The sequence below is a fragment of the Schistocerca cancellata genome, chromosome 7 (genome assembly GCF_023864275.1).
Source record: "Schistocerca cancellata isolate TAMUIC-IGC-003103 chromosome 7, iqSchCanc2.1, whole genome shotgun sequence".
NCBI lineage: Eukaryota > Metazoa > Arthropoda > Insecta > Orthoptera > Acrididae > Schistocerca > Schistocerca cancellata.
Window position 1 is genome coordinate 125921740 of NC_064632.1, and position 10378 is coordinate 125932117.

General features: G+C 42.2%; 1 pseudogene; it reads left to right on the top strand.

Annotated features, from left to right (window-relative positions):
* Positions 1-8700: 8700 nt before the first annotated feature.
* Positions 8701-8818, top strand: LOC126092963 (5S ribosomal RNA; annotated as a pseudogene).
* Positions 8819-10378: the final 1560 nt, after the last annotated feature.

Here is a 10378-nt window from a genome sequence, read left to right on the forward strand (position 1 = left end):
CTACAAGATCTACATCAATCTACGTTCAACCTTTTTTTTCTTAAAAAAATAAACCATTATCATTTATTAATTATCTACATTTGTATACTATCCACAGTCTACTATGATTCAACTAGGACATTCGCACTCTTGGTCGAAGATTGTATGGTGCCATGTCTGTATGTTGTGCTGGCGTGGCCACTCTTTTTCCTTTTCGGGTACTTCCTCCACCCTTCGGAAAAGCAGACACTATTGTTGAAGTAATTACATCTGGAGCGCCCTTAAAAGGTTTTAAACGACTGACATGCACAACAGTAGTTCTGGTGGGCAGTTGCAATTTAACGTTGACTGGTGACGTGATCTCAATAATTTGATAAGGACCTCTGTAGTTTGTTACAAATTTCTTTGTTTTTCCTTTCGCAACGTATGGAGTTAAAAGCATAACCCACTGACCGATTTTGTAATTTGGATATTTAGCTTGGGTATTACCTAATCTTTCCTATCGTTCCAAAGCCTTTGTATTAGATTTTTGAACCTTTTTCCATACATCTTTCATCATTCGACTGAAATCTCTTACTGTTTCTCCGACTTTTCCGTTTTTCTGCCTGATTACATCAAAAGGGGACGGCATTTTTCTCCCATAAACCACTTCATAAGGTGACATGCCAGTTGCTTCATGCGTTTTGGCGTTGTATACCGACACGATTATTGGTAAATACGTATCCCAATTAGAATGTTGTTCGTTAATATAATAACTAAGCATCTTGCCAATTGTCCGATGAACTCTTTCTGTGCGTCCGTTGCACTGAGGGTGTAACGGAGTGGTGCGTAATTTACGTATTTTTAGTAAGTGGCATAGCTGTTTCATTATGTCAGACATAAAATTAGATCCCTGATCTGTGATAATAGCTTCAGGTACGCCAAATTTAAGTATCCAATTGTTAACTAAAGCTTGGGCAACTGTATTTGCTTGCTGATCTGGGAGACTTACCATAGCTAGATAGCGTGAAAAGTGATCTATAATTGTAAGAACATACTTATTACCAGCAGGTGTTTTATGAAAGGGCCCGTAGAGATCCAGTCCACAGATTTGAAATGGACATGAAGCCTCGGGGAGCCTCTGTAAGGGTATTTTTGAACGAGAAAGTTCAGCTCGTTGTGCGCACGCAATGCAATTACGAACGTACTGCGCAACATCCTGCTTTCTGGTTTGCCACCAAAATCGCTCTGCTACACGTCTTTCGGTTGTCCGCTGTCCACTGTGTCCTGCAAGGATATGGTCGTGGGCCTCTGCCATTATTTCTTGTCTAAGGTGTTGGGGAACAACAATTCGCGGTCCAAGTTTTGTTTTACGGCATAATACACCATCTTCAAAGCAAAATTGTTTTTGAGTTGCGTATTTTTTGCATTCTGGATCCTCATTTTGTGCCTTTCTCCAGTCCTCAGTATCTCGGCCTGTTGCTTCCAAAAGTGCTATTTTCCGACTTAGACAATCTGCATTCGTGTGTTTTTTGCCTGGTTTATGGATAACTTCGAAATCCATTTCGGAAAGACATAGGGCCCAACGCGTGAGACGACTAGATGGATCCTTTAACCCAAGCAACCATTTTAAAGCTGCGTGGTCTGTAATGACCTTGAATTTCCTACCATACAAGTAGCATTTAAAGTATTTGATACCATAAATAACACTTAACAATTCTTTCTCTGTTGTGGAATAATTTCTTTCTGCTGTTGTTAGTTGTCTCGAAGCATAGGCTATGGGGTGTTCCGCACCATTAATATTCTGACTCAAAACAACTCCTACTGAATGACCACTTGTGTCACAGGATAAAATAAATTCTTTATTATAATCTGGGTAGGCTAATACTGGACTGTGTGTTAACTTATCTTTAAGGGTTTGAAATGCTGAGTCACAATATTCAGACCAATGAAATTTTGCACCCTTTTTCAGTAATTGGGTTAAGGGTCGGGCAATTTCAGCAAAATTTTGAACATATTTTCGGTAATACGATGCGAGACCAATGAAACTTTGTACCTCCTTAACGCGTTGTGGTGTTGGGAAGTCCTTAACTGCCGAAATTAATCGAGGATCTGTTCTAATTCCTTTTTCACTAATGACATGCCCTAGGTATGTAACCTCTGTCAATGCAAAACTACATTTTTCCATATTTAATGTTAATTTAGCTTTTCTAAGTCTCTGAAAAACATTACGCACACGCACAGCATGTTCATTAATGTCTTTGGAGAATACAATAATATCGTCTAGATATACACAACATTGCTGAGTTTTTAGTCCTCGCAATACTCCATCGAGTAGTCTTTGAAAAGTTGCTGGTGCATTTTTCAAACCGAAAGGCATTCTTTTAAATTGCCAGTGGCCTCCAGGGGTAGAAAATGCTGTTTTATGCCTATCTTCAGGTGCAACTTCCAATTGATGATATCCGCTACGTAAATCGATTGTTGAAAAGAATTTACTGCTACCTAAACTGTCAATGATATCTGTAATGTTTGGAAGAGGATAAACATCTGAGATTGTTTGTTTGTTAAGGTGTCTGTAGTCACAACAAAATCTATATCGTTTCGTACCGTCGGGAGACTTCTTTGGAATAATTACAATATTTGAATTATAAGGCGAATCAGAATATTCTATGATTCCATCTTTTAGGTGCTGTTCTAAAAATTCATCCAGTACTGGCTGTAAGTGATGTGCAACTCTATAATGCTTTCTATAAACTGGGGGGCTATGTCCTGTTGGGATCCTATGCTGTGTGATATCTGTTGCTGGAAGTGGACCTTCTGCATTAAATAAATCTTGGAACTCAACTAAAACTGCTTCTATCGTGTCTCTATCCTTTCCTTTCAAATGCTCAATCTTCTGGCGCAATGCGGTTTTATAGGCGTCTGGTTTCTGACCATCATTAATATCTGACCAAATAAAATCTTCTTCTTCAAAAGTACTGACTGTAGCTACTAATATTCCCTTATGCAACTCTTTGTCCTCCACTCCGAAATTGTCAATATGTACCGGTACTTTTCTTTCTCCCTCAACGTCTTGAACCCGTACAACACTTCTACGTACAAAACAATGTGATACATCTAATTCCTCATTTTCCTCTAGTGGCTCTATTAGAAATATTGTGTCTATAGGTACCTCGGGGTCAACGGTCATCCAGAGAAGTTTTCCTGAGCCAGATGGTATCTGATCCCGCGAATCAACCTTCAAGGACGTTGCACGCAGTGTAGTTGATTTCGCCTTCCGGTTAGGGAAATCTTGCGGCAGAGGGCCCTTTGCAGCGGTGTCACCTAGCTGAAATACTATTCCGCTAAGTTCTACAGTTTGCTGTCTGAGGTCAATTTTAGCGTGATGTTTATTCAGGAAATCCAACCCTAGGATCGCGTCGTACCCGTCAGTTATCTTTGTTACCACTTCTACATCTTCTTGAAATTGTACACCGTGAATATAGAAAATCAATGATGTACATCCTAATGACTTCACTGTACCTCCTCCTACTCCACTCAATCTATACCTTGGAAGGTCATATTTCTTTTCTCCAATACATTCATTACTCACTATTGATACGTTTGCGCCTGTATCCACCAGTATCCTTGCCTCTTTATCCTGTATGGTAGCAGATAACCAGCATTCCGCCTTCACATTCGCCTTAATGGCATGAAATTTTATTGGGAACGCCTGGCGGCGGTTCCGACATTCCCGTTTGAGTTTAACTGATTTCTATTTCCAAAAACTTTCTTAGACCTGCATTCCTTGAATGTGTGACCTATTCTTTGACAATTAGTGCATTGAGGTTGTCTGCAGTTTTTTGCTATATGGCCTTGTCGATCGCACCTAAAACATCGTACTCCTGCTGAAAATACATTTCGCTTCTCCTTGTATCTGGTGGCAATGTCAATTTCTTCAAAAGCTGTCGCCACAGATACAGCTTCTGCTAAATTCTTAGGAAACTCTGCCCTGACACGACGGGACGTTTCAGGAGGTAACCCACGTAAAAATGTATCCAGAGCTCTATTTTCTGCCTCTTGTAAAATAACTCTATTTGCTTCATCACTAGTTGTCAACTGATAGGTGTTAATATTAACTTTTCTAATCCTATCTACAAAGCTTTCTAACGACTCGTTTTGCCTCTGAGTGATAGTGTTTAACTGTTTCCTATAAAATCTACAGCTGTTCTGTTTTTGAAAACGTTTAAGTAATCCTTTCTTCAATTCCTCAAATGTTGGAGCATTCCGTAATTCTTCATGGTATAATACGTGTGCTTTAGCCTCTCCTAGCAATCTTAACTTTGTCATTTGTAAGAGCTGTTCATCTGACCATGATCCTAACTTTGCAGCTGCTACTAAATCATCAAAAAAGGCTGTTATGTCTTCGCCAGGTTTACCTGAAAAAGGAGTTACCAAGGCTGCTGCTGAGGAATCTAGGGTGGGAGGGACTGAACTGGTTTGCCTAACCTCACACAACTGTTTAAATAATGCATTATTATCACTTTTAAGCTGTGCTATTTGATTAACTAAGCTCTGAATAGCTTCCTCAGTAGAAACCGCTTGTGGTGCTGACTCTGACTTTGTACGATTTCGTGTCATCATTTTACAAACTGTTAGTTACACAATCTTACCACACTGAATGAAAAGGATGTTTAAATATTTTCGACAACTCTTAAAATTATGAGAGGGAATACACTTCTAAATAAAGAAAATATTACGACTACTATGCAAACCTCTATCCTTTCACACATTAAACAATACTAACTGTGGACCTTTAGTGACTGTCATTCACACCTCATATTGAGCCAACGGTTTTTCTCTGACACCAAATGTAACAACTACTACGGCTTCTGACATCAAATGTAACAGTTGTGGTTACTAAATGTGACACTTCTGTCACTCAATGTAACTGGGTTTTCTCTTTTGATGCTGTCAATTGTCAGGATGAGCATTCTAAAGCATTCTGTCAGGGTGAAAATATTAAATAAATTAACTTTTCTCACTTAACAACATGTGGGCAGGGTGGGTTCTTCCTTGGCTCGGGTATGAGGTCGAATGAAACATCATTTTATACATAAGATAACTTTTATTGAAAGTTTCGTACAACTGTTATCTTACTGGACGTTCTGGTTCGGAGAGCGGCAGCCGTGTCGTTTGCGTAGCCTTCTGCTGCGGCAGCGGCAGCGGCGGCGGCGGCGGCGGCGTCTGATTACGCGTAGCGGTGTGTATCTCGTGTCGCCGTCTCGCCCAGCTGACCGGAGACGCGCAGCGCGAGGTGGCCCGTTTAATTATTGCGAGCGACGTCGTGCATCGGGTGGTGATACCTTGAATGTGGCGTCCCAGTGTTTCTCTTCTCTAAGCGGCCGCGTGTGTTGTGCGTCGTCCAGCAGAGCGGCGCGGCGGGGGAAGGCCAGTGTCCCGGACTCGAACCACGGACTCCCGCTTGCCATTCTTCGGCTGTCAGGTTTTAATCCCAGCTCACAGGTGACTGCTGAAGTGAGGCCGTCTCCTTCCCGTCCTCACGAGTCACCCGGGTATGTAAAATCAGACTTCAAAATACCTTTTAACTTCTTCTTCTGGCACTGAGGCTGCTGCTTGCTATTCTATTACAGCGGCGGACTCGGTGCGTCTGTGCATGATGTAGTCTCTTCTTGCCTGACGATCTTCAGCACCGAAACTAACTTAAAACAACTGCTAGGCTTCTTCTTCGTCTTCTTCGTCGCTCGTCTCCGTCTTCGTCTCCGTCTTCGCCTTCGTCTTCCTCTCGTCTTCATCCGTCGGGCCCACTGCGTCTCGCGTATTTATTCACTTCAGTTTACTGGAGGTGAACGACTTCACGGCCATTGCCTCTTCTGTCACGTTGAAAAGCTTCTCGAAGAATCTTCTTAACGTCGGTCATTGGCTCTTGGGATGTAGGTGAGGGCCTTTGCTCACACGCGACAACTGAGAAACACGTGAGCCGGTCGGGCGATGCCCTGACGGCTGAATCGACAGCGCCCGCTTATGTGGAACTTGCTGACTTCACGGTCATTGTCTCTGCTGTTCGGCCCGCTGTGTGCCAGTATGTAACTCTCCAAACTAAACCAAGTTTTCCATTTATATTCTAATTTCTAGTTCACTTTGATTTCACTAATTTATTTACTTAAGTACCACTCAACATCTCTAATAAGGCATTTCCAGATATTTGCAGGATCACGGTATTAAATTACATCTGAAATGATTGCCAGACAGAGCAGTATTTTCTGATAGTCTCTTGTGGCAACCATTTGGTATCGTCAAACGACTGTACCAAAAAGGGACTAGAGAGGCTGCAAGAAAGTCACCCATATATGGAAATCTGGCCGAATGCAGTTCACATGATTCGGATACTTAAAAGTGGTGCCTTGTATTGGTTTGTGGGTAGGTTATCTGACGACGGCCTGAATGGTTAGTAAATGGCTACTATGGGCAATACAGATTTAACAAAATTAGTCGTTTAACGCATCTGACTATGCAGGCCGCCTCTATAAAAATTGATATTTACTTTTAACCTTCATCGCAACCGACTCACAGAAAGGCTACCTGCTTTCGGGACACAGAGTGGGTTTTTACCAGTGTCTATTCTGAATAGAAGATTTTCCGTATGACAGTATGCGATGTCGTAGATGCAACGGTCGTAATGCATCGGAGAGATGAGGCCGGGTCCTGCGAACGTAACGCGGGATCCGTACGACCACACGAAAATCGGCGACTTTAAAAACGTCTACAGAGGGCTTCCAGAACTGTACATATTTATATGTGAGATCTCGATTAAAACAGGAATGCAGGTCAATATTAAATTTGTATGTAGGCTGTTTAGGGTCTTACATTGGTAACGCCGCCGCCACGTAGCGCTCTCTGTATGAAAATCACTGGCTGTGCTGTGTGCAGTCTGTGGCTAGTTGGCATTGTTGTCTGCCATTGTAGTGTTGGGCGGCTGGACGTGAACAGCCCGCAGCGTTGCGCAGTTGGAGGTGAGCCGCCAGCAGTGGTGGATGTGGGGAGAGAGATGGCGGAGTTTTGAAATTTGTAACACTGGGTGTCATGAACTGCTATATATATTATGACTGTTAAGGTAAATACATTGTTCGTTCTCTATTAAAATCATTCATTTGCTAACTATGCCTATCAGTAGTTAGTACCTTCCGTAGTTTGAATCTTTTATTTAGCTGGCAGTAGTGGCGCTCGCTGTATTGCAGTAATTCGAGTAACGAAGATTTTTGGTGAGGTAAGTGATTTGTGAAACGTATAGGTTAATGTTAGTCAGGGCCATTCTTTTGTAGGGATTTTTTGAAAGTCAGATTGCGTTGCGCTACAAATATTGTGTGTCAGTTTAAACACAGTCATGTATAATTGTTCAAAGGTATTACGTCTTTTTATTGCAAAAAGAAACGATCTAAAATAACCATAGAGGTACATGGAGATTCATAAGCGTCCTGTTATACTCACAGTTATTACGATTTCGTTACAAAGAGAAGTTTTATCTTACACAAACATCGTATTTGCGCGGTACTCAGAGCTCTTACAGTTGGGTTTCGTAGACGTGAGAAAATTATTATATCAGCAGCCCGGCCTTTTGACAATGCGCTATGAAAAGGAACAGGAGAAGGGAACAAAGGACCTGGTCGTTGCGGTTAAATTGTAGATCAGGATGAGAATGATAGTCTCACCAATGCAGATTCAACACAGAGGTCTGTACCAGAATAAGAAGTAAAGAAAGGGGCCTCGCATCCGAAAACTAAGAGAAACTCACAAATATTTATCACATTTACCTCCAGTCAGCAATAAAGATGAATTCAGCATGGATACAAACAAGAGCTATGCGTTAATTGGAGTATAAGGCCAACCACTCGCCTCGTAATCTAGCACAAAGGCGAGTAAGTCTATGTCGCAAGACTTGCAGTTTATCGAATCTTATTTCCACACCCATATTATGAACAAGCAGTGAAAGACGCTAAAAGGCTGTATTACAACTTTAAGAGCAGGAATATAAGCCCTCGCATGAGCAATGGCTGACTTCGCGTTACGTAACGGACAGCAGTCGAACATCAAGTCCATAATTGCTGAGGAAACAACGCCATCGCAGCTAAGCGCGGTTGTTGTTCATGAAGAGCACTCGTGCTTACCGGCACGAGGTCTGCTGTTAACTCGCGACGACTACGATTGCCCAAGACCGTCACCCGAAGAAGACTGACACCGTTCCCTTTTCTCTAGAACGGAGCAGGGATCGCTGAGGGTGGCAACTGGCGCACCGCTAAACCGGCCAGTCAAAGAGTTCGGATCTGCCGCGAAATCGCTGTCGTTCTGGGTGGCAGCCCGAAAACAGAGCAGAATGCTCTTGATTCGCTAGAAGTTGGTTTGACAATCATCGGAGAGGCCCCCTTGTGGCACAAAAATGTGTAAGCAAAGTGTGGTATCAGAGTTGGCTCTGCAACTAGGGAGACTTAAGCCTAGTTTACACGACGACACTAGGTTACAGGCAACTGCGCTAGCGGCCGCTGCGCATGCGCGCCGCGCGTTTGCCCAACTCGTCGGTGAAACTAAACACTTTCGGCGTGTCCCAACTTTGGCGACACTAGTTGTATGAGTTTTGAGGTTCTGTGTGTTCGTAGAGTGTTGACAAAGTGAAATATGAAGTGGGGAACGGAGAATAATGTTTGCTTTTTGGATATATAAGTTTTGCAAAGGTGTTTGTGGGATTTCGGCAACGGCCTTACCGTAGTGGATACACCGGTTCCCGTCAGATCACCGAAGTTAAGCGCTGTCGGGCGTGGCCGGTACTTGGATGGGTGACCATCTGGGCCGCCATGCGCTGTTGCCATTTTTCGGGGTGCACTCAGCCTTGTGATGTCAGCTGAGGAGCTACTCGACCGAATAGTAGCGGCTCCGGTCAAGGAAAACCATCATAACGACCGGGAGAGCGGTGTGCTGACCACACGCCCCTCCTATCCGCATCCTCAGCTCAGGATGACACGGCGGTCGAATGGTCCCGATCGGCCACTTGTGGCTTAAAGACGGAGAGCTTGTGGGATTTCTGTGATTCTGATTACACTAATAAGCAATATATTGCTGCTCCTGAGGCCGTCACGTGCAATCAGAACATAGATAGTGTGACAATATCTGAGCTGCAAGGAATAATTTATTGAATTAGAAGCACATATACAACTGAATTAAGAAAAATACAAGCAAATGTAAATCTAGCTGTAGAAATGCTCTTGTCTACAAGACTAAAATCCCATCATTCGAGTTGGCCGACTCTTTTTTTAAGGAATATTGTTGACAGGAGGGAAGGCTACACAAATAAAGAAGTTACATTCTTTATTCAACATTCATCTATTTAGAACGTCGCAGCAGTGCTCCCCATACACAAATGTTTGAATTTTGAAGTATTGTCACCGTACAGATCTATCTTCAAGAGAATAGCCTGCAAACTATTCTGTTCCTAATGCGACCTGCTTCGAATAATTACTGCTGTTAATGTTAATAATTATTACTGTTAATAATTATTGGTGTTAGTGAAAAAGCGTCATCACCAACTAAAACCGCATCTTATACCATGCCAAGTGTTCTCGATTGTAATGCATGCAATGTGACATATAATTTCAGTTCTGGCGATAGTGCTTCATGTATTACAATATCTTTATTTCTTATCTAATAATGAACTCTATTTAGAAGGAATGGTAACAGTTCTGGTGACATTATAAGATAATTAAAGAACTTCATGGGTCTTCCATTACAAATTATTTCAGCAAGAATGCTGAGCAACTGAGCTGATATCTTTTCTTCATCCAGTCACGAATCGAAACACGTTTCTTATTTTACTTAAAATCCGTCTTGATTGCAATTTTTTTTATTATTATTCATATGAACGGTTTCGGTTCATTCAGAACCATCTTCAGATCTGATATTTCAGTTACAGGAGTAACCCGTCCAAATCCAGCAACTTTCACATGCTACGTCACATGCGATGTCGTAGATGCAACGGTCGTAATGCATTGGAGAGATGAGGCCGGGTCCTGCCAACGTAGCATGTGAAAGTTGCTGGATTTGGACGGGTTACTCCTGTAACTGAAATATCAGATCTGAAGATGGTTCTGAATGAACCGAAACCGGTCATATGAATAATAATAAAAAAAATTGCAATCAAGACGGACTTTAAGTAACATAAAATCACTGATTGCTGTTATCCCATAAGACATTATGTCTGTTATTGCAACGTTTCTTATTGTTTCAACATGCAGCGATTCCACGCAACAAGCTTTAACTCCACCACAACTCGTGCTACATACAGCTGCCAAAACTTTGATTTCAGACACGACTCAGGAACCCACAAAACGACGAAACTGAAGTGTATACTGGTTTCGCCGTGTCTACAGTCAAA